General features: G+C 33.1%; 1 long non-coding RNA gene across 4 annotated transcripts; it reads right to left on the bottom strand.

Moving 5' to 3' along the window:
- Positions 1-73: 73 nt before the first annotated feature.
- Positions 74-16,285, bottom strand: LOC127879947 (uncharacterized). 4 transcript variants are annotated; one of them, XR_008049360.1, is made up of 6 exons: positions 16,101-16,285; positions 4,510-4,695; positions 3,789-3,988; positions 2,518-2,674; positions 825-1,822; positions 74-713 (listed from the first exon to the last, which is right to left on the bottom strand). It is a non-coding gene; the product is annotated as an uncharacterized LOC127879947 (long non-coding RNA). The 4 variants fall into 4 exon arrangements; XR_008049361.1 differs by having other exon boundaries at positions 4,510-4,682; XR_008049362.1 differs by lacking the exon at positions 16,101-16,285 and having other exon boundaries at positions 74-708; positions 4,510-4,892.
- Positions 16,286-26,554: the final 10,269 nt, after the last annotated feature.

Genomic DNA, 26,554 nt, shown 5'->3' with positions numbered 1-26,554 from the left:
ACACAAAGCAACGGGATAAAATCATAACCTCTTTCTTGGGTTTAAAAACCGTATGCTTATAGAAATCTTATGCAACTCAATAAAACAATAAAATACTGACGTTAATAGTATATACATTTTTATATATATCTTAGTTATTGTTGAAGTATATGTATATTTTATGTATTAAATTGAATATGTTAATGTTTGATTAAATAATAATATTTACACAATTTTACTATTTTCCCTATCTGATCTAGATAAATAACATTACATATGTATCTTTGTTTAAACCTCTATTATCAAAAATAAATATCGTCTACTTATACGTAAAACACGCATTTATTTAAACCAACGCACTATTAAATTCTAAGTTATTACTTCGACAAGTCCTTAATGTTAACTATGTTAAAAGCGTGCCAAATTCATCTTGCGATTGATTGCATCCATGTATCTCTTTAACGCTGCCTTGAAAGCAAACATCTGTCTCGTCGGGTGGCTTTGAGCTTTCATAATCACATCTGTTGTCGGTCGATGGTATATTGTTCCACATATCTTCACCTCTTTTTTAACATTCTCGATTGAGAAGTTGCATGTATGGTTTGCCATGGCCCTCGCAACAGAAGTCAAATAAGTTAGAACGTTTCCATTCTGCTTCTTTAGTTCCTTACGGTTGTGGAACATGAAGTGAAGCATCCACGAGCCACTGGATGCATGACGTAGAGCGTACTTATCTAAAGGAAACATAGTTTAGTTTGATTATATAAAGTAATTTTGTTACATATTAATTGATGTGTTATGTAAATAAAATCAAGTATGATTGCTTTTGTGACAAAACTACGTACGCGGTTGAACTGAGTACATGACAAGGCAATCTCTCGGGCAGTTTACTGGGGCAACGTCGACGGGAAGCTCGGGCATAACGTTAGAATCGCCTCCACCTGCTGCACCACCAACACTTCCGCCTGCATCTACTTCATCATCAGTGTCTTCGTCATCAGAATCAGTCAGATTGAAAGGATTGTCGTTGTCTGCTTAGATCAATGATTTGATAAGACGGACAGTTCAACATTTATTATTAAGCCTTTAAACGTTTTGTTTGTAATTTGAAAAAAAACACAGCATTTTTGTTCGTAACTATTTCAATGCATGTCGGCGTACTCGAAATCGCCGTTAAATTGGTCAAAACATGATTTATCACAAAAGCGTTATGTATTTTTAACAATACTAATTTTCAGATTTTCACTTATAAAGGTTAAATATTGAAAGCATTTTTACCAGATTGCCACGGATCCAATGATCGGGGGTATATTGTATTTGGCCTGTCAGTCTGTCATTGTATGTCTGTCTGTCATTGTATGTGTCACAAACTTAAACCTTGATCATAACTTTTGCAATATTGAAAATAGCACCTTGATATTTGGCATGCATGTGTATCTCATTGAGCTGTACATTTTGAGTGGTGAAAGGTCAAGGTCACCCTTCAAGGTCAAAGGTCAAATATATGGCTTCAAAGCGGCGCATTAAGGGGCATTGTAATTCTGACAACACATCTCTTGTTTTATATACTTATGCAACTAGTTCAGTACAATTAAGCAAACACCTGAAACAAGCCTAAAATATGATATACAATTGATAACTATTGGTTATTGTATTAATGTTCGATACTCAACCAACCCATCAACCGAATGTATGATTTGAAATGGGTAGTTTTATCGCCAACGGCTGCTGTAACGTGTTTGTCTCTATTCTTTTCAGTGCCAGACTCCGTATTTAACATTTCAATAACAGAATCGTCGTACCAGACTTGCAGCTCAGAATTTCGCGACAGTGAAGAATCGTCCTATAAACAAATATATACATTTTTGTTTAAAGTTTGACATTTTATTTCGTGATGATATTATTCGTTTATCGTGGTAAGGAATTTTAAACGAAATCAAGTATTTACATTCATCTTTTAGCAAATTGTTGCGTTGCGCAAGCGCACATGAGTGCCTTCAAAAAATATGAAATAATCTTAGATAATTTGAAGAAAAAAAAAAATTATTATAAAAGCTGTGCATCTTGGTCAAAAAGGTATGCGGAGAAGTTAGTATTAATTAGTGAAATCTAGTTCAATATATGCCAATGTGAACCGTATTAGGGTTTATCAAATATATACAATAGACATAGATTATATTACATGATCAAAACAAAATAACATATAAAGGCATGACATGTAATCAGTATTGAATTTTATAAGTTGTTAAAAAGTATCAATACATGAAAAGGTCTAAGACAAAATTTTTTTTTTTTATTACAGCATTTAGAATCTAGTTAACAATTATTGCTATCATCAAAAACAAAACAGATGAATCTACAAAAGAGCGAGAAGTAAAGTTTGAGTAATGAATAATATACAATTTATCATAATAATATTTATACAAGTTTCTTTGACTAAATGCTTTATGAATATACGTACCTAAGTTTATGTATGTATACATAACAGATGTCCACACTGGTAAACTTGAAAGGACATTCTATAATGGAAACAGTTACCTGCGTTGTTTTACAATCCGCCTGATCTAACTGATGTGCAATATGTCCGCCCGTCATTGTCGGCTTAGATACCATTACAGGAATACCCTCATCAACACTGAAGCTCTGCATTATCTGTGCTCGATGACATTTGTATTTGTGCTTTTGATCGGCATGCCTTAAGAAAACCAAACAATATGTAGAGCTAACGTTTAACACAAATGTATTGCTATAACGAAAATGTTAGCAGTTAAAAATAATTTTCCAATCATGGATATATCGCCATAACATTCGTTAATTTCGCCAGGTGTCAAAGGTCTGGTGACTGTTTATAATATGACATTAAACATTAATAATACATGCACATAGTTTCCAATATATGGTAATCAAACTTGGAATACAAATGACGAATAATGCTATTTTCATGCGAACCTTGTGTTTTAACAGAGTTAATTGTCTGTTAAGTGTTAATTGTTTTATTTCATAATCGTTCAAATTAATTCTCGATATATTTATATACGAAATTAGCAGACTTTTTCAGCTACTTATATTTGGAATTTCTACTATTAAAGTAATAAAAAATGTAGCATATGTAAAGTGCCGACTGCTTTCTGTATTGACCGTGTCATATTTGACTTCACATTACACTAAAGTATTTTAACATAAATACAATGTATAGTAAAATACTCGATATTCTTTACTTAACTTTAATTTATAAATCATTCTAAAGTCCTTTAAAGGTAACAATGCACTGACCTAAAACAACGAAACCGAAATAGATCGGTCAAATAATTACAAATTATGTCATAATTATTTGCGATGCATCGTATTGATCTTGAGAAAAGCGAGTAAGTTAATTACGTTCGAACCCATAGTACAATTTATATTCTATTCACAAAGGGCGCGTTCGAACGTCAAAATAACAAACTGCAATCTTAAAATTTGCATCGAAATAAACAACAGTAACTTCCATTGTAACTAATGCCCCTTAAAATGAAATGGGGCTTTGTTTTTATGGAAAGTTTTACATTATTATATCACGGAATAATTCCACTGGTTTGTGACATTTATGGAACGTCATTTATTGTATGTGTTATCAAATATATTGTTTTGATTAGTGTTCAACTAAATAGATCCGCATAATCAGCTGATAATTTCATACACATATATGTGTTTACATCAAATACTTCCAAACGATTGGGTATTAATCTTCTTCGATTAACTGCTACCAATAAATAAGTACTCATGCATTCCTGTTCCAAGTCTGCATACCAAAAATAAGTTTGTATTACCTGAATAAAGCACAACTTTGGGGTTCCTTTCAGCACTTTGTTATCCATGAATTTGAAAAGATCATCTACAGAGACAGTCTCTCCGTCCGATCCCAAAACGGTCTGGTCATACACGTACACGTTTGATGTCCCAGGCAGGAGAACCTCTCGACCATGTGAACTTATCACAAACACAAAGCAGTCGCAGGGTTCGGAACATGCTAAAACATTCAGATAAACCTTTCTTTTATAATGATAATTTCGAAACGTAGTGATTGCGATACACACATGCTCAAAGGGTTTCTTGACCACGCGGAGACGTTGACAGCAAAGTTGTGTTTATTTTAGGTACACACCCAAGTTTCATAATATTCACAAAATATGGAATAATACCTTTCATAGTAAATATTGGAAAAGCATATATCGGTCAGACGGACGAACGCTACGATTATAAACATATTTATGTTTTTTTAAACGCAAAAACCGTTACGACCCTAAATTGTTAAACATATGAGATACAAATTGCCAGGAACAAATATTTTTAATATGACACGGATGCTGCAAATAGATTGCATGGATCGTGTGTTTTGCACGTGTTTTTATTAGTATTGATAATATCAATATATGATTTTATAGAATGTCATCCAATTATTTTTATTGGATTTAAATGTTATGCATAAATGTGCAGTGAATGATTCATTACTGATTAATGTATACAGATTGTTACTAACAGTATGTGTACCTTTTCGTAGTTCCTTTTCTATCCCAAGGACTTTAAGGTCCAAACGCGGAATCACATCGAACCCAAGTTCTCCAAACATCCAACACATCTGCTTCATATCTTTCGTTGCACCATTCCTTTTCTTGTGATTGTTTACAACTTTGATAACCACAATTAGTGCTTTCTTTGTCATACTGGAAACACGTGCTTTAAAATGAGGATACATACCTCTCAATGTGTTCTATGAACAGCTTTGATACAAAATCAAATATTTTAAAAGTGTGATAGACGGCAACTATGTTTGTTCAATTTTATTTTTAAATCCTATCGTAAGTTTTTAGAGATGAAGATTTCCAACTATAATTATATGTTAATGAAAAGAAAACTGCTTCTCATCAAGGTATTAATTTATTTACCAATCAAAATCAATTTGTGTAATAAGGAAGATTATCACTCAATAACATTTTCAGTGAACTTTTTGTCAAAACCAATTATTGATCAGATAAAAGATTTCCATAGATTGTTCATAGCATTATAGAACGACATCGTCAAAACGAATGTAGCCAAAAAAATAAAACATGAAGTGTGTATTTAACCCGACATTATGTTGCTGCTTTGAACTATTTGCAAAATTAAATGTTTAAAGGTTATTTGTCGCTTATTTTGCACCAACACTTTCTTAATACAGATATTCATGTAAATTGAATAGTTAAAAAAATACACTATTAACATTCTTGCAAATGTTGGTAGATTCCCAGGTCGTTCTAGAAAAAAACAGCAACAACATACATGTTTTATATACCTTAGGCAAAAATAAAAGGCTTGACGCCGGTCAATGATGTTGCACAATAGCTCTCACATGAGCACAGTTTTAATAATATTAAATGATCCATCGAAATTCGATAATTTTCACAATTGATTAAATTGAAAGTTTGGATGTTGAGGTATCAATTTTCATACTGACATTATTCGTATTTATCAACTGTTTAAACTGTATTGTTGTTGTGCTAAACTATTTGTTACGTCATTTTGTTGGCAAATGTAAGGGTAGCCTTACGTATGACATATTTGCATAAGATATAATGTATTTCTGCATGCGATAAATATACAGCTATACTAATCCGTTAGCCTTAACTCCGCGAATCAGTACACAATCAATGAATTTATGTTTAGAATTCACTAAGTAAAATACACCTTACTTTAACTGTATTGTGTTAGAATCTGGGCCTTGTAATTCATATATACATGAATGCACATACAGTACACTAAGAATGAAGAACATTTTATCATTAATAGTGTGTAGTAACGCGCTATACACAAAAGAACGTCTGGAATCGTCTGAACATCAGCTGCCATTTAATGCATATAAAAGTGCAAGATTTGCCCAGCAGCATTTGGCTAAACAATAGCCTACTATATAATTATATGAACAGTTTATTGAGCTTGGGTTTTTTTCTTTTACAATTAGACATCGACCAATGTTCTATTTATTATTTGTGGCATTAATTGATATACAGATTCTGTAAGCATAGTGGCATCTTGAAACCTATTCGAGTAATATTAATTTTTACCAGTTATAAAGTCAATAAAACGGCATACTTACACCAATGGTATACAGGAAGTACAGGATTAACATGTGCGCTTACTTACATCGTATATGACACATGGAGACCGAAACATTAAGTCGAATCAACACTTTTCAATTTATGTTTTTACGTGTAATTAATTGTAAGAGTTATCAATATTAAATACTACTTTCTGTTATATAATACATAAATTTAGCCACTCACCCGAGCCATATAAACGAACATTTTACACTATAAGGCTTCATCTTAATATGCTTCAATATTGTTCTTAGAATGCTTCGACTTACATCATTTAACTTGGAAAAGTCGCTTCATGGGAGTTAAAAAAGAACCTGTTGATTTCAAGGTTAAGAAGTAAGGTCATAGGGGCTGGTACAAATTTCTTTTCAAACGGTATCTAGCAAATGCTTTGAACTAAAATCATTGGAATGCCGATTACTGGAAGAAAGGTGATGTTCGAGGTCCCTAGGCCAAAGGTCAAGGTCTTATTGGCTTAAATCATAAAAAAATACTTAACACTTTATCAAAGCATATTCCCATACAATAATGGTGATCCTTATGCTTGTCATTTGGGAGGAAATGTAGACGTCAAACAACTTCGATGACAATTGGTGAAATATCAATTGGATTGTAACGATTACACTTTACTATTAACAGATCAATTTGCGGCCACACGGTACCAAGATGACGCTTGAACCTGCGATAATCCAAATAAGTATCCTAGATATTCGACAAGCAACATAGAATTTCGAGGTCAACTATTTATAGGCCAATGTAACATAATCTTATCATGTGAAACCCGATTCCAAACAATATCTGGAGAACGTTTTAACCTAGCATAAAATACGAGTAAATTATTGTCAATCAAGCAAAACCCTATCGCTTGCGAGACTAAGAAATCAAAGGTGAATGTAATTGGATCATGCATTTGTACAAAATACCTAAACAATTGAATATATAAAGGGCGTGGTGCGGATCTAATGATAAGCATGTTGTATTCAAGATTGTTTCTTTACCAAGAGGGCCGGTAGTTAGTGTGAGCAATGCGGTTTCAAAGATACAGATCACATAAGTCAAATTGCTAGGTCAAGTTATTGCATTCAAAAAGGAACATAAAGACGTGAGTAGTAATCTCGAAGTCGATCTTTACATAACGGCCACCGGAAAAACTTTGCGAAACCGAAATTTCGCAAACTTAAGTACCCTTTTTCTTGAAGGTTTGCTTATTTGTGATAAAGTATAAGATAAAAGTCTAACTTGTGATTAATAATTGGTTATTTTTGCTTGTTAAATGCGTTTTCTTCACTATGAACTTTATTTGCAAAGTTGGGGTTCCCATGGGATTTTTGTAATTTCCCATGGGATTTTTCATTATCCCATGGGAATTTTGGTTTCTCCCATGGGATTTTTCTCCAGCTTTTTTTATGGGAGAAAAAATCCCATGGGATTTTCAAAAACATAAAACACGTTCGTTTGTGCTTAGTTATCGATTTTAAGCATTGTTAAAGCATTTGTGCTTATTTTCGTTCAATTTACTTTGATAGAAAAAAAATCCCATTTTTTTATGGGAAAAAAAAATCCCATGGGATTTTTTTCTGATTTTTAGAGATTTATTCATGTAACCTTCAGAAACACTACCTTTTAACAAATGATGAGCATTTCTCGCGATTTCAACGCGTTATATCGTGTTTTAAAATAATAAAAAAAATCGCATGGGATTTTTTTTACCCATGGGATTTTTTTTCCCATGGGATTTTTTTTTCCAATGGGATTTTTTTTAAGGTATAAGTTTCTAAAAGCTATATAATAATAATAATTATAATAATAATAATAATAATAATAATAATAATAATAATAATAATAATAATAATAATAATAATAATAATAATAATAATCGTGCTCAATATGATGAATTTGTACTTTTAAGCGACTAACATTTTTATTCGAGCCGATCGTCGAGTCCGAATGGTGAGTATAAGAGCAATTTACCTGTACAAATAAATCTCAATTGTGAAGAGAACGCTACCGTACTATAAAATAATCTTGATAATAAGTCATATCATTTCTCGACAGAAAATGAAAACAGTATCCATATTGATGTCAGCAATGTCCCCTGCTATGATAAATATTGACAAAATGAAAAACCTTGACAATAATTCCGTGTCGAATACGCATAAGATTATAGCAATCAAATTCATATAAGCATTGATAAGATAATTTGCGAAAATGGGTCTTATGTCAAATACGGCAAGCGTAGCTCCATTCCATAATGTCCGGTATTAAGTCACGTCAAGTTTCGTGGTCGAATTATAGCATAATAATCATTTTCACATTACGCGATTCATATGAGTTTCCCTACATATATTGTGTTAAAATTTATGTTACACTAATGTGCGATGATGAAAAGGGGATTTCGGTAATTCTACATTCGCCCGCCTAGTACCGAAATCCCCATATTTACGCCTTAAAGGGTCAATAGGTCATCGGTATGAATGGTTTTTGACTTCACATGAATGTTAAGGTGCAACAAATTTGATATTAATTTTAATTATTAAGCACTCTTGACAGCATTAAGTTGCCTTTCAGTGGGGATTTCGGTAATTCTACACTAGAACTTAAACGCGCGCCGGTACCGAAATCCTGCTGTACAAACCTTCAAGTGTCAACAAAATTATTATAGTGTTTTTTTTCATTAGCAACCAGTGACATGTATTATCTCCCATTCGGTTACTTCTTTTGGAAAATAATTAGCGGGGATTTCGGTACTGCTACATTCGTACGCCCAGAGCCGAAATCACCCATGTTTACGCCAATCCCCCATATTACGCCTTAAAGGGTCTATATGTCATTATGTTTGGGTTTTGGCTTTGCATTAATGTTGATTTGTACACAATAATATTAGTGTTAATCATTTAAACACTCTTATCAGAATATTTTTTCCATTATTAAATAGTTTATTAATGTGAAAAATGTGTAAACGAATGTAAAAAAGGTAAAATGTACATTTAAAACATTGGTTACACAAAAGTATTTGTAAATATAACATGACATAGTAATAATAAGTCTTCAGAAAGTATTTTCCAAACAAATCTGATGAAACAAATGATATCGTACTACCTTATTTACAATATGCTATACACTTTTGCAATTTAGTTATCAATGTTTAATCAAAGCATAAATCAGGATAATATGTTGCCTCTTAGCGGGGATTTCGGTAATTCTTAACAAGCACATATACCCGCGCCGGTACCGAAATCCCCGCTGTACAAACCTTCAAGTGTAAAAAAATACTGATTTAGGTTTAAATAAAGGGAACAATAGTATTTTTGGCCACCAAAAAGCACTTCCGCGTCAACAAAACGATTGAAATTATGTCAGAAACCCAGCTTTTCATTGTATATATTGCAATACACCATCGGCCGCCGAGAGCGGAATACTGCGCTTGGCCGCTAAACAATGTGGATTGCATCAAATTAAATGTCAATTTTCGATTTTATTACAAAAATAAACACTGCCTTTTTATAAATATGTCAAGCACGTACACTTAACAAAAAAATCGATATATCTTTATGTAATGTAGAAAAGTAAAGCGCTTTATATATAACAATGTTTTATAATGTCTCTCTGGTTGAGAAAAAAAACTAAACAAAACCATGTAGAACATATATGTTTTCATAATTAAAAAAAAATATTTAATGATGCACGTGATGTTTTATAATTGATATAAGTTCACGTGTCATTGAACGAGTTAAGGGAGAGATGCGAATTAAATTACACATAATTAAAAAATGATACTATACTGTCAGCTTGATTTATAAATTGTGTTCCATCGCGCCAATATATTCATTGTTCCATGAAATTGTGTATAAAAGCAAAACGATTGAAATTATGTCAGAAATCCTGCTTTTCACATGAAATGAAATTTAACACTTTATTTATTCCAATCAGGTAATTAATAATAATAGGGGAAGTCTATACTGTGTATTAGAAACTTGTTGTGGTGATCCCTATCTTATCCGCTCCATACACATCCACCTGGCTACTGTACAGAAACAATTAGATTTACTTCCAAAATAACTGATTTCATTAATTGCTAACTTGTTGTCTACATTTTAAATTAACAACGATAATGGATCAACATCACCGTTGCACAATTATTAAGTTCACAGTAATCTGTACTTTAAATAGATAGCCTAATTAAAGACGGTGCTAATAAAGAACAAAGCGTTAATGTGGATATTAAGAAATTAGATCCTTTTTTGCATGACACTGGCAGTATATCATTTTATCTTATATAAATAAGCCACATTTAAGACATGGATAAAATTAAAATAAGACACATTTGCATCTTTCATTTCTTGAAAAAAAAATAAGCACGCAGTCACATATAAATAAGATACATTGAAGACACAGAAAAAAATAAATAAGACACATTTGCATCTTTCACTAAATTTTCTTAAAAAACATGTGAAACTGAAGAAAAACATTTATTACTGACACATTATTCTAAAAGTCGACTGACAACTTAAGTTCAAAGAGGGATTTACAATTAAATAAGATCCATTTTCGCATGATGCTGGTTGTAGAGCAAGCAATACATTTCTTACTGACACATTATTCTAAAAGTCGACAGGCAACATAAATTCAAAGAGGGAACCACAATTAAATAAGATCAATTTTCGCATGATACTGGTTGTATAGCAAGTAGTCACATATTAATTACAGCTTGCATTAGTTGCAATAATTTTGTTAAGTGCGCGTGCTTCTGAACGTTCCGTTAAGCGAGAGTGTTGTCATTTTGTTAGTTTTATATTTTGGTATTATGTATGATTATTGCTTGTTTTGAATTTGAAATAAACGCTTTCTGGCAAATAAGCATCGTCTTAATTTTAATACAAATAATGAACATTTGACATACAAAATGTCCAATAACATACCGGCAATAACATTATATATATGTTAATTTCTGTGCATGTTTATACCGAAATTATAGCCGACATCGGCAGTTAGGGAAATTTAGTGACACACTTTAACACATCAAACATGCATGATAGTTATTTTTTCATATGATATTCCCCTGGTTGCTTACCGGTGTATTGGTGCAGTTGATAACCCCGCCGGGACTACAGTAGGGTGCTAATACACACGTGTATCGTGTTCAATACAATCGTCTTAATTTTAATGCAAATAATGAACATTTGACATACAAAATGTCCAATAACATATCGGCATTAACATTATATATATGTTAATTTCTTTGCATGTTTATACCGAGATTATAGCCGACATCGGCAGTTAGGGAAATTTTGTGACACACTTTAACAAAACAAACATGCATGATAGTTCTTTTTTCATATGATATTCCCCTGGTTGCTTACCGGTGTATTGGTGCAGTTGATAACCCCGCCGGGACTACAGTAGGGTGCTAATACACACGTGTATCGTGTTCAATACCCGATCCATGCTACAACGTGTAAGAACGGGAATTTCGGTAATTCTACCTTTTTAAGCTTGCGCACCTCTAATGGGCACATATCCAAATATAATTTAATTAATTATTTTCCTAATCAGCATCATTTCACTAAACTACATGCAAATTTGTAGGTAGCTTTCCATGCTTAAAAAAAAATAAACCGATTTTTTCAAAACCACCCTCACGCTCGGCTTTTGTCCAGTTTATTTTCACCCCTGGGGTATATAAAAGTTCCATAATTCATTCAAATTTCCAAATATGGGCATGCAGTTGGTGTGTACAGATGCAGTAAAGGTGTTTAAAGTTTAAACAAGATGAAATAAGTATTCTTTTACAGACATTTATTTTTTACAAATTTTAATCTATGGAATAGCGCCATGAAATGTAAGTGATTTCAGCCAAGTAAAAATTGGGTCGGTTAAAAACAAAGTGTCATAAAATTCAAAATAGTATCATTTAAGTTATATTTTAAATAAAGTTTTTATAGAAACACTATATACAGCAAAAATACCAAAAAATAGACAGATTTACCGTTTACTTTTTGAAATAAAAATAAAAATGCAACATGCATCATTCGTATTTTCAGCAGTAAATTAATCAATTTAGCCATAACGTTGTTTTAATTTTAAAATTGAAGGATGTGCATACAATTTTCAACATATTTAACAATAAACATAGCTTATGTGCTATATTAAATCAAATTACGTTAGAAAAGAAATAAAACGCGTCGCAAAAAGTATGCGATGTCGGCAGGAATCGAACCTGCGCGGGAAAATCCCAAAAGATTTCAATTTTATCGCCTTACCCACTCGGCCACGACAACTTTACATCTGTGTAACCTTAAATTAGATATATATAAGTAAACAGGTAAAAAGGCTCGCTCGATCTTTGAAGAAATCGCGAAATCGTATTTTTCAGATGATAATTGGATCAAAGTCAATATTTATAGTGAAAATACTGTAATCTAAATGAATAAGTTAAACATATATCAAAATTCGAAGTTTGAAAAAAATAAAATGCATCTCTCGGAAATAAGCGATCATTGAAGATCGCCAATGGCTTATGTATCAAGTGAAAGGACAGTTGAAAGTTTCCATTTTGCACTTTAATGATTCTGATAATATGGTGACAAAGGCAGCAGTCCTATGCAGTATTGCGTTAGTGCCATCGTGGTTACACATTACAATCCAGAGGGCGAGAACGCGAGAACGCGATAGTACGATGGCGACAATGTGACAATACGATGATGACAGGGTGACAATACGATGGCGACAATGCGATAGTACGATGGCGACAATGCGAGAACGCGATAATACGATGACGACAATCAGACAGTGCGATGACGACAGTGCGACAATACGATGGCAACAGTGAGATAGTACGATGGCGACAATACTACAGTTCTATAGTGCGATAATACGATGACGACAGTGCGAAAATACGATGACGACAGTGCGACAATACGATGGCGATAGCCGACAGTGCGATAGTACGATGGTGCCAATGCGATAACGCGATAGTATGATGGCGGCAATTCGAAAATGAGATGGCGACAGTGCGACAATACGATGGCGACAATGCGATAGAACGATGGCGACATTGCGATGATACCACGGCGACAGTACGATATGACTATCGCATTGTCGCCCCCGTACTATCGCACTGCCGCCATTGTATTGTCGCACTGTCGCATTGTCGTCATCGTACTAGCGCGTTTTCGCAATCGTACGAACGCATTGTCGCCATCGTATTGTCGCACTGTCGTCATCGTACTTTCGCGTTCTCGCATTCTCGCCCTCTGGATTTTAATGAGTAACCACGGTGGCCCTAACGGTATTTTGTACAGTAAAGTGCGTAAAATCTGGTTTGGAATAACAATTTTTATGCCGAAAACCCGACTTTGTTTTATAAGTAGTAGTCTAAATATACAATGAGTTTTCCGAGCATTAAATAAACATATTAAAATAAAATTCATGTTCGTATCAGTTGAAGTTCTTGTTAATAGTAGAAGCAAAGAACACAATAAAACGCTGATTGGGCTTACTAATTTGAGAAAAGTAAGAAAAAACACATCGCGCTATTATATATAACATATAACGCGCATCCGCAAAGTTCGAGCGCCCGTCTCGGTGCCGTCGTTTCCGGTGAAAGTTTCGCACAGGAGCTACCGAGTTAGGATATGAGACCACGAATCATGGCTTGACTTTATATATCAGTCAGCGTAGTACCTGACCAGACTGCGCGGTTGGACAAGCTAGGATGGACCAACTTCGGCCGCATATGACATAAGACCCATTTTCGCATGACGCGTGTCATCTGACCTTTATAATGTGTATATAGCTTTGAATGGAATTTGCACATAGTTTTTGGCGTGGACTTATTGTTATGTTAATGTGTTGCACGCTTTCAAAAGCAGAGGGCATATATAAGATCAATTATACTACGGAGTTCATTTTCTGTTGCAAAATGAAATGCAATAAAGATTGTTACTCAGCGGTGTGTACAGTATGACAGCGTTGTCTGTCTGCGATGCATTTATACTGGTTCTAAGCTGGCATACTCACCAATTGGACTCAACCATCTGCTCGAACAAGAAATGATAAGTTCTACTAGCATAAACCTTTAATTGTAACTCATTTTAAAAATATTCATGTTATTTATATTATTCAATTTATTATTCAAAATTATAATTATTATTTCCTTTATTGTTGTTTTTCGCATTAAGAAACTTATTCGGCTTACGAAACTGAAAAATCCCATTGGAAAAAAATCCCATGGGAGAAAAAATCCCATGGGTGAAAAAAATCCCATGGGATTTAAAAATCCCATGGGATTTAAAAATCCCATGGGATTTTTTGTTTTTTTTTAAACACGACTAAACGCATTAAAATATCGTAGTTGTTCATCATTTCATAAAATATGATGTTTCTGAAAGTTTCATAAATATATATCTCTCAAAATAAGAAAAAAATCCCATGGGATTTTTTTCTCCCATTTTAAAATGGGATTTTTTTATTACTAAATATTTTTATATATAATTGGCATAAAACCAATATACAGTCCTTAAATAACGTTAAAATACTTGCAAACGCAAATAAAACACGTTTTTTAAAATGTTCAAAATCCCATGGGATTTTTCTCCCATTTGCAAATTATGGGAGAAAAAAAATCCCATGGGAGAAAAAATCCCATGGGAAAATCGAAAATCCCATGGGAAAATGCAAAAATCCCATGGGAACCCCAACTTTGCTTATAAATTTCATAGTGAAGAAAACGCGTTTTTTGAGTGAAAATAACCAATTATTAATCAACGATAAGACTTTTATCGCATACTATGTCTCAAAGTAGCAAATCTTTAAGAAAAAGGGTACTTAAGTTTGCGAAATTTCGGTTTCGCAAAGTTTTTCCGGTGGCCGTTACATTGCCAATAGTATCTTCGATTGAAAATTACTCAAACAATAACACAGCTGTTTAGCAAGTCACATGTTTAAGATTGTTTTGTTATGAAGTTAAATATAAAGATTTTTAAAATAAGTTAAATCGCATCAAACAATAAAAAAAAACTAAAACCAATGCCAAGTTAATGTACAATTTAACACAACAAATAACAAAAACATGTATTTTTATTTATCTTCCAGTATTGTGTATTGAAACATCAGCCGCAGTGTATAGAACACACATTTTGCTCATGTAACCGCTTTTACCCATCGGGAATCGCGTGCAATATGTAGAATGTGATTTATAAAAGCATGAAACAATTACTTATTAATATGAATATGTTTTTTTTTTTAATTTAACATTACTTTAAGTTTTTGCCTTTACTGATAATAGTTTTCTGTATTTAAAAGCGAAAAAGTGCAGTTCCTTCCATCGCATGTGTTTACTGTGTCCTCGCCGATGTTCAATAGTACGTGTTCGTGCACGCAAGTAATCGATGATAATAGCGTTCGCAAAATCTTGTGATTATTCGGCAACTTTATATCCTCTGCTTAACGCAATTAATGTATGAATCATTCATTATGTTTGTTAAGTTAAAACACTACGACTGGATAAATAGTTAAATGACTTAACAAACTCGATTTTGTAGAGCATGTAAGTACGACCATGTTCACCACAGCATTTTGAAGTGAAACAACATATAAATTTGTATTTATGTACTCGTATTAGGTTTAATGGTATGCCTACTCTAACACTAAACACGGGTATACAACACATTTAAAATTTAGTTAATGATAATACAAGTAATCAAAGCATTCCTTTTTTCCTGAGCGATCTCAATAAAACGCTTTATTCATTTGCCAACTTTATACGATTAGTCATAAAACGATTAATACACATTCACCATTTACAAGCAATCATATCTTGCAGATTGTTCAATGTGAGATAACAAACCCTTCGTAACTTGCTCTACATAAACATTAAAGGTAGTTACCCGCAATAAGAAAACAAGTCAGTACAGTTTGCAATAGTTCACTACTCGAAGTTTACTTGAAATCGTATGCTATTGTACAACTTAATTTATTCCAAACAATATAAGAAGAGAACAAACTTACGTTTTTGATATATTAAATCAAAATATACCCCTCGAAGATAAAGGCATAAAACTGATATGCGGTATCACCAAGCCACGTAAACAGGACAGGTAGTATTCAGTACATGTTCAAGAAATGCGCGAAAAAAGGTAAATTCCGAATGATAACAGTTATTAAACGTTATTTGTTTACCCCGTTGTAATCTGTCTTTTTTTTATTTATTGTAAAAAAAGAAAATATCATCCATGTTCTCTAAACCTACAAATTCGTGCATTTTAAACTAAACTTCAAACGCATTTATTATAATTAAAACTCAGTAAACAAAACCTAAAAGCGATGTATTCGTTGATATTTATTTCTTATTTAACGACAACAGATTGAATCAGTTTGCTTGACGATAATAGGTTACACATCTGTCTAGTCTGGGTCACACCGAAGTACCCTAAAAGATCGTTCACTGAGTTTGATAGCGAGACCATGGAATGTGTAAAAAATAAATGATGTCTGTTTTTGAGAATATGTGTTTATTTTTAATAATTTTATATTGTTTTAGTTGACTTTCGTGAATAAACTGTCCAGTACCGAACGGTGTGAAGAACATAAGTAAATTTAAAAATGAATTATGACTTCTGTTGGCTGTAATCAGAGGTGTAGATAAAGTGTATGCACTAGCTGGAAATAGCTAAACAACGTCCAGTGTTCAGGGAAGACACTTAAATTTTAATTTGTGCCATTTTTTCCATATGGAATCATCAAGTAATAAAGTCGCGCATAATAAAAAATAAAGTTACGTTAATGCCCATTGTTGTTTTTTAAAAATACTAACTCAAGTATGCATCACTAGAAAAAATTGTTTATAGTTCTCATTGGAATTGTATTTAAATACGATTTTAATGAAAGTCCATAGAATCAGATAAAATAATAATTGATATTTTTTTATGTTTGAATAAAAAAAAACTCGCAAGAAAGAAACAATAACTATATAACGTAAATGTAACTTTAGGGTAAGTATATTAACAATTGGTGCATAAAACGTATCTCCTCTATTGACAGTGTTTTTATGAAAAAATCTTATGTGCAGTGTTCGACACAAACTATTCTGAGTAAGGAGTTCTTTGTACTCCCTTTTCTGAAATTGAGGAGGCCGATCATTCTTCATGTAGTCCAAAATTTATGACACTTTTTATATACCGTAGTGTTGGGGGTTATAACACATGTTAACAAAGAAATTGATACATCCTCTTTCATGTTTGGCTTCAGATCGAAGTTCAAAGTGACTGATGTTTAATATTTATTGTCATTTGTTATTTATGATTGAAATAATGTTTAAGGAATGTCATTAATATTTAAGTTAATTAGTGTAAGTTTAACCATAATATTTTCTATAATGCATGTATATATATATATATATATATATGATTGCTTGTTGAACCTCGGGATTGGTCGTAACAGCAAATTGCTTTATGCATTTTCCCCGTGATAATTAACATAATATAACAAAGCCACAAAACTGCAACAAAGCCCCTGTAAGTATCTATTACTAGTGACGTGGGATTATAAACGCACAACTGATGCACAGTCGTTCCCATCTTCATTGCATTGGGACCGTAAAACATGCATTGTGCAAACAATTACGAGTATGGTGATGATTTTATAGTGATTAGACACTCTTTAGCGAAAGCTATTTTTTAAGCACAAATATCTGAGAAAAACGACCAAAATCAAGTTGATTCACAGCTCGAGAGTTTCCAGTATCACTACTCGCAAGCAATGCAACTAGAAACCAAAATACATAATTTTGGATTGTTTTTGTTTTGTCGATGTCTTTCAGCAGAATGATAAATGACATACTTTTCGGATATTTAAAAGTGCAGACATTCTGATCTCGAGGAACGATATTTTGTTTTCAAACTATTCAAATATGATTTTGAAAGAGTCCAACAGACTTCCGTGTTGTTAGTTTTGACCTCAGACACATTACTTGAGAGAACTAATAAGACAAAAAGAGGAAAACTATTTTAAGTTATACACAAAAATATAAAAACCCTGACCCTTGCGCTATTAACTACACAAGTCTTCATAAATAACATGAGTCCCGGGCCTTGTAACATGCCAAATAACATGCCTTTTTGCACTGCTGATGAGAAACAGAATACTTTCAAAGTTTTCACTAAATATATATTATTAAACAAGTAATCCATATAGAGGGATCAATTTTAACCCAAGAGGGATGATTTTAACATAGTTGTTACAGGACCAGAATAAGATGTTAAACAACAACTAATTCCCTGCCCTATCGTTTTGTGAGAAAACTTTTTTTCAAATATGTAAGTCTTCATACATTTCATTAACATTGGGCGTAGCCAGTTTTTACAAAAGGGACGATATTTATTTAAAAAACTTGGTAGAGGACCAGAATAAAATAATAGATGCCAATAACCAAACCTCTTGGCCTTGCGGTTTCAGAGAATACTTGTTTAAAATGTTTGCTCCAAACATACACAGACAGCAAGAAATCCTCAGGGAGGGGCCAATATTCAACCCAGCGGATTTTTTCAGAAAGCTTTTTTAAAACTTCGGACGAACCGAACGATCAACAAGAATGACTTTTATATAATCCCTTCCTAAACTTTTTTCCCCTAAAGTCGTCTTTTGGAACGGACAAGAGCAATTTTGAAATCAGTTGAAATATCATGAGTGCAATTGTTTTGATCGTTTTATTATGATTTGGCAAAACATTGAACTTCTAGATTGTTTACAAAGTTTCATTACACCAACATGGGGAAAATGCCTTAGCCTACATACACTCATTTTTTAGTAGACCTAAATCGTTTTTAAACTCAGCAGATATAACATTAGAAAATGCGTTCTGATCGAGTTTCATGGGGATTGGGTAAACATGTAATTTCTGGAACGTTCAGAAACTGTATTTAATTTGACATAGCAACCTAGATTTTGAACGCAGTTTTGTAATTTACCCAATTGTCATTTAGACCGATTTCTTACAATCTTAGAAATACATATATTCTCTAGACTGTTTACAATGTACATGTTGACAACGGGAAATGCAGGAACGATGATTAACAATTGGCAAAATATAATCATAAAAGCTCACTCTAAGCAAGTTGTGCTAATTTGATCTTATAAGGACTCTTGCTAGGTACATGTGTGAAAGCTATGACAAAGCAACGTGATTAAGTTTTTAATTCGACGATTTTATTAATTTACTGGGGTCCTTTGCGTTGCAAGTCGTTTGATTAAAACTTTTTTAATTAATTTTTTTGCTTACATACATGTACACTATAAAATTGACAAAGTATGTTTATGATAACAATACAATAATAAGTATACACACTGGATCATCTGACAACTACTTGTTGAATAGACTGGGGTTGTCATAGCAAAGAAGAAAAGTACGTATTCAAGTACATAGTCCAAATGATGGTATTGTTCTTGTTTTCTATATGCTTCCGACATCACTTAGTTTTGTTTGCACACTTCTCACTATCAATAGACCAGCTGGCTAAATCTTCTTTGTTAAGAAGAAATCTCACAGCTCTCAAGCAGTGGCTGAAGTGTGAAGTCATTACTTGGTATTAAAAACTTCCTTCTGCGATATGTAGATGGTGAATATTAAATTATTACAATTTAAATGAGACAATAAACAAATGCAACTACAAGTTCTTAAGGACAGTGATCGACAATGACCATTCTTAGTAAAATTTTTGTTTGTGCACGCATTCTGATTTTGCGAAACGAATAAGTAAACGAAGGGATTTTGTTTATAATCAAAGATGAGTTTGAAGGAGTCCAACGGACTACCTTGACCCAAAAACAAGGAGTCCAAGTCTCATTTCCACGAGTCTCGGAATACCGGATTCCCGTTAGTGTCGAACACTGAAATGAACGCAGTGGGAATATTATTACACCAGGCCCATGATATTATTTCAACGTATGTCTTTTGTAATTATTTAGGCGATAAAACTGTCAACAGGCAAAGCACACTTTCTCATCACGGTAGGCTCTCATCATCAGATACGTTTCCCTTTGCAGTAAGTCGGTTGGTTGATGGCTTTTAGTTGAATTGATCTTCTTTCCCTTTCTTGTGTTACGCATGTTTACTTTCCCTTGATCATCCTGCGACAGTGATTTAATGCACGATGAATTTGTGAAGGGTTTAGGTTTTACAAAGCGTTGCTTTGTGTTATGTAGTTTTTTAATTATAGCACACGTACACGCATAACGTCGGGCTTTCCTGGGATGGTTCCCGGTCATTTCAATTTCTTTTTGTTGATATGCATCGACACCATCAATTCCCGATTTAATGGCTTTAATCTTCGTTTCGTGCTTCACAGGGAAACAATGTATCCCGTTCCATCGTGTTTCCATCTCAGATTATATTCCGGCTTTTTTAAAAGCAGAAGTAATATTAGAAGGCACATGACACGGAGGTACGCTTAACATGCACGTTCCGCCATTTGATATTTCGACTCAGACATTTCCATGTTTTTGGCTCATGAAAGACGCACCTTCTCTGAAATCATACCAATTGAAAGGGGTTGTAAAAGGTGAGAAGTGTGCGCTGGTTAAATAAACAGATTTTTTTTGTATTCTACTGACCAATCAATTATCTGCTTTTATGTGTCGCTTGAGTGTCCGTCGTATTTGAGTAATATCGACTTTCTATTTATCAAAGAAATTATGTTTACTGTGCGCTGCTCTAGTAGAATACCGGTATCATCGCATTATACATTAACTGAGGCTTGTCAGACAAACCGATTTCTTCGATCACCTTATTTTGATTTTTACAATATCGCTCGATCACAACAGGTTATAATGTTTTCTCTATATTTGTTGCCAGCGCACTCATTTTGATCGAGCTTACACTCTCTGTCCATCGTTGAAGAAATCCACGTGACAGCAGTTACTTAATCGAATGAGAATTTTCCCTAATAATAATGATTATTCTGCACCAAGCTCCTTTAGTTTATTGTTTGTAATTCCGTATCAAACCTGTGCAAAGATCGCCGCGTGTTCAACTAGATATCTCTCGTCTTTAAATAAATTCAATGTTATTTTCAGGTAAGTTGGATCAATATGCCCTTTAACTCGAGCTCGCAGAGTCTGAATCGGCCCGCTAAACATCAAGGCTGCCTTTCGTACTGATATTTGATTAGTATAATAATCACTTACAGCATGAACCAACAAGGGAGGCAACTCGTGATGTCACAAAATGGAAGTGTACAAAAAGTGGTCGTTTATTATCTCGCTTAACATGGGTCTAAATTACGTTTAAAAGCTATTTCTGATTGGATGAAACCGTCCGAAATCATCCAATAATTAAATCGAGATATTTATCTTGCGGAACATTCAATGCCATACTCCCTGAAAGCTATTTAGAAAGTTATCAAAGCGCTGAAGTCACTGAATTTGTACGCTATTGCATAATCTTAGACGCGACTCAGTTTTCAAAATTATGTTACAGCTTTTTGTATCGCACGTTTGAAATGAACAAAACCCATTCAAATTTATAAAGAGTGTGTCTTAAAGCAGGGGTCAAATTGTGGGTGCACTGTTCATCCTAATAGTTATGTTATAGAGAGACAAAATAACGTCTCTTTTTCTTTCGCAATTGGTTCCTGCAATGGCAACCATCTTTAGAATGTTGGTTTCCTTGCTAGAGAATAACTAGCTTAGAATCATGTACATGTTGTGTTATGTGTATCTAATATTTTAATTATTTCTTTAAATTATTGAGCAACAATTTTGCCGACATGACAAATTACATAACGTAGAAAGATAACCCCCCTCTGTACGTTACTTATGACGTTATTTTGGTCCGTTATGACTCTTTAAGAAAAAACCTATAAAGTCATGGATAACGACATTTATTTCATTGCTGAACACTTTTTCTCACGCATAGACTCCCATAATCCCAACTGGATCGATTCCCCAAAGCATCCGTATCAGCGCAACTCTTATCAATTACTGCATACTTACTTCTTTTCTCGTCGCTGTTCAATGCCAGATTATACCGTATATTCCATTTTAAATAGTAAACTCAAGAATTTCTTAAACATAAACATTCGCCTTTTTTCTTAAGTAGCAAATTAATTTTTCGCATATGTGACAATTAAAAGATGTGATAAGATTATGTCCAATCGAGACGGTGTTTTCCAACTGAACACACGTATGTCGCCTGACTTGCTGTTCAATAAATTCACCAACACATTTCACGTGACGTTGTACACGTCTTCAAAGTTTTCGCGCGCTTTTTACTGAGACAAAGAAACCGCAAAAATACACGAAGCACTGTTTATTCGAAGCTACAATTTGTTTATGTGGCGTTAACAATAAAATTCAGAAGCGTGTTTCGGATTACAAATTTATTTATGCCAATTTGAGAATTCGACAAAACAATTTAGTGGTATGTAAGGAATTTAATTTTAAGTTATTAAAATTCTTTACGTCAAATATCTGATTTAACTGTATTTTGCATGTAATGCGCAATTTCCACGAGAAAAGCAAATGTGGGATAAATTTCTTGCTCAGAAAAATTCAAGTGGTCAGGGCGGGATTCGAGCCAGGGTCCTCTCGTTTACTAAGCCAGCGATCTACCATTACACCACTGTTCCGACTCAATTGTCGTCTGCATAAATTTACTGCAGGTAATTCAGGCCAACGAGTGCTGTCGCAAAGCGTGCACTCTCATTGGCCAATATCGATTGTATACATGACGCTCCGCCCAGCGTAGCTAAGTTCATACTGACATGCAAAACTCGCAACACTATCGCGTCCAAATAAAAATGGTAAACCAAAAAGTTTGTTATGCTTTTTAACGCGGTCATAGACAGTTTTCAAGGCTGAAAATAATGCAATATTACTTTTAAATCAATCATGTTTTAGTATTTAGCAAGAATGTGGGCGAATATTTGTGTAAAACATAAGAATTTTGATTTAAACTTCCGTCTGCTACAATTTAACGAGTGTTTACGGAAATTACCGTTTGTACAGATGTATCAACAGACATATGATAAAAGACAGAATAGCTTGCATATTTCAAGTTTATCAGCCTTGACATCACCAAATTATCAAATGAGAATCAAAATCATTAATTTATCAACCAGTAATTGTCAGAAACATTAATATCTTTGAGTGCAACCATCGTATTTTTCGGAAACCGCGACACATTGTTTTTCGGAAACCAACGATCGGTAATTTCCGTAACCATATTGAAAATTTCACCTGACAAGTTTTCGTTTCTAATGTTTTTTTTTTCCAATATTCTACCACGAAATTATTGTATAACATTACACAAATGAATAACAAGTACTATGTCCTTGATTTTGGTGAGGGGCACTGTCTATAAATGCTTATAAACACACATTAAGGCTCAATTAAAGTGCATAAAATATTGAAAAATAAATAATATTTCAGTTGTTTGTTCCATCTGATAGTTTCATCAATTCCAATAGCTAAGTCACTCAATTATATTGGAAATTATTACCAATATCCGTTAAAACTTGTATTTTTTTATTTTTATCTTGAAGCTTCTATAACATAAATGTTTTTGTCTTTTTTACAAAAGTCGTCAATTTTATATAGATTTCTCTATAGTTTGAAATACATTTAGGCAAAGATTACGCATTTAATATAAAATGCAAACAATTAATAAAATATTCCCTTTTGATCAGTATGTTGGTTTATCAAAGAATAACCACATCACTTCATTTAATTATTTTAAAGTTATAACAAACATTAAATGTTTTCCGATCATATGATTCACGACACATATAACCCTTTAGTGGCTGAGAAGAACATTGGGCTGTATAAAAAGAAAAAAGATATATGCTTGTTGAAAAAATATAAAGTTTAACATCATTATATATGAATTTTCTGATCATAAGCGGTATTTTTAGTGAATAGCGGAGATACACTTTCAAGAATAAACAATACAATTATAAATGTTTTGGTAAAGTGAATGTCATCCACTATTATCATAGCACCAGTTTTGGTCTTAAAAAAACAACCCCTTAATGCTAAAAAAATCATAAAAAATAGAATGTTCAAAGTAACATATTAAAACAAAAATACAATGCTTTAGACCCTATATACTATCTCTGCCCTAAATTGTCATCAAATACTTATGTTTTTTTAAAAAATAATCATAAAAAATTAATTTTCACAGAAATCCATTAAAACAAAAAGAAAAATGTCTTCTTAAACATTAAATCTTATTCCTGCAAGCATCTAACATCAATTATTTATGTTTGAAAAAATATCATTGGTTCATGCGTGAGTATTGACACACTCAAACGCTTTGTTTAGGATCTCTGAGGTGTAATCACGATACTTCATGTAGTTTTTTGTAGACTTTGGACAAGGCTTGAGTTAAAAGGAAGAAAAGAATATGTGTCATGTTTTTTCATACGCCGTTTATTGACCTTTTAATCGAACTGTTTTGAAAAGTTGTCAAAAAAGATCACATTAAAAATAAGAGACCGGCATCCAGCAAATCGTACAAAAGTGTTTTATCAAAACATTGAAAAAACATCAATGCGTCCTTCTGGTAAAGGAGTTTTGTAGATTAACAACATCTTTTTTCTATGGACACGAGGTAAAAAAATGGACAAGAATGTAAGTGGGTGATTAAACAAATACCCAACTGCACATATCTTCAATGACATCGTCAGCTAGTTTAAAATAAGTCATTTGCCAGAAATAATAACTAGACTCTATTCAATTTATAATTTTAAGGATTTCCACCAGATATTGGTCCCTTTGTTACAAAAAACCCAAGTCTCCATGTATACACTGACTTGTAAAAATATGTTCACATATTTGTAATTATCATTTATATTGCTTTTTTTACGTAATATATAAACAACATACAAAACTATAATTTAACAATGGTTTTGGTGTAAAAGCTTCCAAAAGAATGTTAGACGAGTTGTTTCGTCATCCAAGATTACTTGTCATTACCGCAGCGTCTGAAACCTTTCCCAGAAATCATAACATCCGCATGACGTAATTAAAAAGTTGCAATGTTTCAAAATATTTACAAGCGAAGAAGAGGACTAGTAACGCATCAGTTTTGTAGGTAAAATATCATTAGTAAACAAACATACATTCTTGTGTCATTACCGAACAACGTTTATCTTTTTATCATAGCATACACTATTTTATATGTTCATTGATATTGGGCGCACTTACAAAGCAATGTAAATGTGGGCAAAACTATATCCTCGTGTCACCAGTTTTGACGATGTAAGAAACAAACTGTTGTGTGATTATAACAATTACACACAAATTGCAAAACCGAATAACTGTGTGAAAAATAAACCACTAACATTAAAAATGTTCTGTTTTATTGAGTAATTTCATTTTTTTAAAAGTTGTCCACGATTAGGGAACCCGATCGGCTACATGGAACTTTTGGGAAGCCGGACAAGGAAAAGGGGCCCCCGATTGCCTTGGTGCATGTGTGAAGCGACAAGCAGATGACCTTGTATTACCATATAAAAAAGACGTTAACGTCTGATAAATGATCTTAGGAGACTCGGAAGCAAAACATTACCCATTAAGGCGTCGATGTATTCAGTCAACTCATTGAAAAAATTAAGACCGTACCATAAACAATTTAAATACATCAGGTATGTACAAGCTATTACTTGAATCATCAGAATATATATATAATTATACTATGCCTGTCGCGGTGGTGTTTGTTAATGTGATGAGGTGCCGGGTTCAATCTACTCATAGACAGATTCTCGAATGGACGCAAGTGTGTCTAAATGAGAATTGGGTCTTTCGATGTAGGAAATATGTATAAAATAGCTTTAAAGCGACATTATACGATTTTTATATGTGTTTGATAAAAATATGTTACAATAACACGAAATAGGCAAGAAAAATTATACAATGAAGACGAATTTCATTAAATGCAGCAAAGACAAATCCCCCGACCCCGAGCCGTTTGTGACCAAGATATTTCGTACATTTTTTCCTACAATAACCGCAGCCTTCGTCTTTTTATTAGGATCGGAGTTAGTGTTCGTGTGTCGTATGAATATATATCGTTGTAGGAAACTAAAATATATATATGTGTAATAAGTTGTATACACATTTTATATAAATTCATAAATATTTGACATCTTATAATCTCACTTTAAATGTAATAGGACTGTTTTTATCGTTACGAGTGCTCACTGGCCATAATTATTCAATTGAATACAGGCATTATTTCGAGCAGCCTTTCAAGGCTACACTGAGTTTTAAAATTGGTATTTGTTCAACTCTCGTATGCTCTGTATCTAAGTCACACCATATGTAAATGTGGATGACTTCATATGGTACCTTACAGAGAAATCTCACGAAAATGATCGTTAGCTAGAAGTATAATTATTTAAAATAATTCATCATATAAGTTGTAAACGGCATTTTTTGTGAAACTTAATTTGCATCCAGTTCGTTCA

Source organism: Dreissena polymorpha, chromosome 4 (genome assembly GCF_020536995.1).
Source record: "Dreissena polymorpha isolate Duluth1 chromosome 4, UMN_Dpol_1.0, whole genome shotgun sequence".
Taxonomy (NCBI): domain Eukaryota; kingdom Metazoa; phylum Mollusca; class Bivalvia; order Myida; family Dreissenidae; genus Dreissena; species Dreissena polymorpha.
This window is presented reverse-complemented; position numbering and strand designations above follow the sequence as displayed.